This window comes from Solanum stenotomum, chromosome 2 (genome assembly GCF_019186545.1).
Source record: "Solanum stenotomum isolate F172 chromosome 2, ASM1918654v1, whole genome shotgun sequence".
NCBI lineage: Eukaryota > Viridiplantae > Streptophyta > Magnoliopsida > Solanales > Solanaceae > Solanum > Solanum stenotomum.
Genome location: NC_064283.1, coordinates 25374376 through 25378967, shown reverse-complemented (window position 1 = coordinate 25378967; position 4592 = coordinate 25374376).

The window sequence follows — 4592 nt, the reverse complement described above, 5'->3', positions numbered from 1 at the left end:
ATATGGCACAATAATAAGATTATGGCAGATCTGACGAAGATAAAGGTAGTTCATAGTTGTGTCAAGCCTACTTTTCCTATTGAGGTTCACAATTTTATCGAGTTAGTAGACTATACAGAAGATTTGTAGAGGAATTTTCTTTGATTGTGGTACCTTGATAGATTGACTCATAAGAATATCCCTTTATAGTGGTCTGATGAGTGTGGGCGACCTTTCTGAAGCTCAAGGCCTTATTGACTTTAGCACCGATTTTGACTCTTTCTGTTGGGGGGCCATAGGTTTACGATCTTTTGTGACGCTTTCAGTATTGTCATGGGTTGTGTGTTGATGTATCAAGACAGAGTTATTACATACGCTTCTAGGTAGCTAAAGGTTCACAAGAAGAATTACCCCACTCATGACTTTGAGTTGGCAGCGATAATTTTCGTGTTGAAGATTTAAAGGCACTACTTTTATGGAGTTCATTGTGATGTATTCACTGACCACCATAGTCTTCAATACATTTTCAGCCAAAGGTAATATGAGATAATGTAGCTGGCTAGAGTTGCTAAAAGACTATGACATTTCGATCCTTTACCATCTGGGCAAGGCTAATGTTGTGGCAGTTACCTTCAGCCACAAGGCGGTAACTATGGAGAGTTTGGCTTTCTTAGCTATGAAGGAGCGACCTTTGTTTTCGTACATCTAGTCCTTAGCCAATGAGATGGTTTGTCTTGATATTTCTGACCCCGATAGGATGCTTGCTTGTTTGGAGGCTAGATCTTTATTAATAGAGAAGATTCGGGGACAACAGTTTGAGGACCCAAGGTTAAGGGTGATTCGAGAATAGGTGCTTAGTGGAAAGTCTTGGAAGGAGACCTTAGATCCAGAAGGTGTTTTTGATGATTGAAGGTCGTATATGTGTTCCCAGAATTGGAGATTGGTACGGTTAATTTTTTAGGAGTCCCATTGTTCTAAATATTCTATTCATCTGGGTATGGCGAAGATGTATCGTGATCTGAGGTAGCACCACTGGCGATATGGGATGAAGAGGGACATTAGGGGATTTATAGATAGGTGTTTGGACTGTTAGTAGGTGAAGTACGAGCACCAGAGGCCATGTGGTTTTACCCTGCGGCTACCCATTTTGGAGTGGAAATGGGAGTGGATAGCTACAGACTTTGTGGTAGGCTTACTACTTATCTTCAGAGATTTGATGTTATTTGGGTGATCTCTAATCGATTGACCAAGTCTACTCACTTCTCACCGATTCAGACTACCTATAGTTCAGAGAGGTTGACTCAAATTTTCATTCGATATATTGTATGTTTGCATGGGTACCGATGTCTATCATTTTAGATCATGGTACTCAATTCACTTTGTGTTTCTAGAGGTATATTTAGAGAGACTTAGGTACTCGAGTTAAGCTCAGTACAACTTTTCATCCTCAGACTAACGGACAATCTGAGAGGACTATTAAGGTCTTGAAGGACATGCTTCGAGCCTGTGTTATTGATTTAGAAGGTCAGTAGGACCAATTCTTGACTTTGGTGGATTTTGCGTATAATAATGGTTACCATTGAGTATTCAGATGGCTTCATTCCAGCATTGTAAGGTAGGAGGTGTCGATCCTTAGTGGGCTTGATTGATGCTTTGGAGGCTAGGCAATGGGACCGACCTATTGTGGGATTCTATGGATAGTGCATGTGTGATTTAGGATCGACTCTTTACTGCCCAGAGTAGGTAGAAGAGTTATGTGAATATTAGAGTTCAGGTCTTGGAGTTCATGGTTGGTGACCAGTGTTTCTGTGAGTGTCGCCCATTTAGGGCGTGATGAGGTTTGGGAGGAAGGGCAAGCTTAGCCCTAGGCTCATTGGCCCTTTTGAAATTTTGAGTTGGATTGGAAAGGTGGTTTATGAGTTAGACTTACCTCAATCTCTTTCGGGTGTTCACCCTATTTTTCATGTCTCTATGTTGAGATGTGTAATGCCTCAAGCTTACACCCTGGTCATAGTCGCACTCAAAACTATTATTGGTCTCAAGCATACCCTTGGCCTACATTACTACTATATTGAAGCCTATAACACATGTGTGGAATGTTTTAAAAGATGAGCATCCAAGAACTTTAGAAACAAACTCAAATACTTCATAGTAAAAGAAATATAAAATTTGTATAATATGCATATGTTTATAAAACCATTAAGATTGTAACTCAACTAAATCATCTATGACGCATCTAACACACTGAAGATAGGTTATTAGGACCAGAACTCAGGCTACTTAAATACTCTAGTAACAATATATACCAACTACTAATACTTAAGATGAATTGAAGCCCTCCGAAAGCAAGAAGGTCTCACCAAAGCTAGATGAAAGTAGTCTTAATGATGCATTTGTTGTCATTAGTACCTAAATCTATATCATAAAATAATGTAACGTCGAATGACGTCAGTACATGGAATATATGATATGTAAAATTGTTCAGTGAAACATTTTTCTAAAACTAAATGTGTTGAACTGAAATGAGTAACTCTAAATATAGATTGAAACAAAATCAACTGAATAGTAAAATATGCATGTGTGCTTTAACAACAAAACTTGAAAAGTGAATATATGTAATAATAGAAAATACTGAAAAATATTATAACTTTACTTTTGTTGGGGAGTTTCTTACAATCGACATACATCACATGAACTCATGATGTCCAGCATATAACCCAGTTAGGAGGGCTTCCTTATACCTTGTCAGGGTGTAGAAACTATCTATCTATGTGGATCAACTAATCTTAGACTCTCAAGGCTAAAATTCTCATAATATATCATGAAAACTGTAACTAAAATCTATTTTTTGAGTCTTTGCTCGAATTTGTAGAACTTTACTTTTGGTGAGACTAAGCCCACAACTATCTAAAACATACTTATATCATGGTTTTCATAATAAAAGACTATTCTCTTTGAAAGTCATGTCCATCTTTAATGAAAATTTGTAAGCTTTCATAATGAATCCTTCAAGTGACTAAACTTTCATTGAAACATAACTTTTGAAATAGGTATAAGCAGGGGACGATCTACGGTGTATCCAGGGTATCCAACTAGACACCCTTCATAGAAAAATTACACTATATATATAGGTAAAATCTGACTCTATGTGGGTGTATATAGCACTTTGGACACCCTTAAAATCAAAAGATTCTTGCACCACGGTGGTAAAAGCTCTCGCTAAGCGAGAGGGTGCTCTGGTTCGACTCCTCGCATGCACATTTCCTTTTTTATTAATTATTATCACCGACTTGAAATTAATAACTAATTGAAACATCCATAAATTTGACATGATATTCAATAGCTTAGTGGTAAATGGTTCAAGTCTGTGTAGGATGTCCCAAGTTCGATTCCATCTCTAACTTTGATTTTTTTTGTTACTTTAAATAATCAATTTCTCTTATCATTTACTATCCAATGTTTGGACATCCATTATGAAATTTCTGGCTACTCTATCTGAACCTATTTGACATGAGACATGGATACAGTGGGAAAGGAACAAGAAAATAACTATTATGCCTTAAACGATATGACTGATAGCTTTTAAGCTTAGCAACACTTCTCACGACGCTCCACCTTGTGAACACTATACTTCATAAGCTACTACCTATTTCTCCCACAAAGATACATATATGCCTACTACCACCAAGGTCTAAGTCTAATTGTATGTTCTTACCATGTTCAAGCCTAACTCGGAGTTACAAGGTGCTATATATATGGTTATCACACTAGTATAAACTACGAGATTCATGTTATATACCTCTGTAAGGACTTCTATATCAAGAAAACCACTTTTGACAAACTGCAACAATCCGAACCGTCGTTATATAGGAGAAACAACAATCCAGAAAAATTATGGGTCATTGTCCCACTAGAGCGGGACTGTTGTCGCTAGGGTGGGGTAAGTTGGCGCCATAGCGGGGTAGGCGAGGCAGAGCGTAAATAATGTGAAATTATATTTTCTTCTTCTTCCAAAAATACCTAATTTAGTCGTAAAACACCTTAGAAACTCCCAAAAAGCTGTTGAAAGCTTGGGAAGAAGGGAGAGATATTTTTAGCTCGAAGATGTCGATGGATTGCGAATTTCCGATCAAGATCACTATCACGAATTTTGGAAACAAGAATCGAAGACCAAACCTCTGTGCAGCAGCTTGGTGCGCAGGTAGACTAGGTTTTATGAATTGAGTAGTTTAAATCTGTGCTCACTGCATAATATATGTAAATCCATGGTAGAATTCATGCGTAGGCCTTCGTGCATCGAATGATTTATGATTTAAACCCAAGAAAGAAGCCTTTGATGATGAATTAGGGCTGAATATGGTCGAATTAGGGTTTGCATGATGTGCGTTGATGAACAATCTATTGTAGGTGATGGTTGTGATTCTATGATTGTGTGGATGTATGTTTGTTCTTACTTCATTATGATACATGCATGTATATGAATGTTGGATTATTGATCACAATTGTTGTAAATGAGATAGATGAATGATGAATGCCCTGAAATCATGACTTAAATGTATGATCTTGAAGATATACTTGTGATTGTGATTGTGGTGTGTTGAATAGATCGGTTG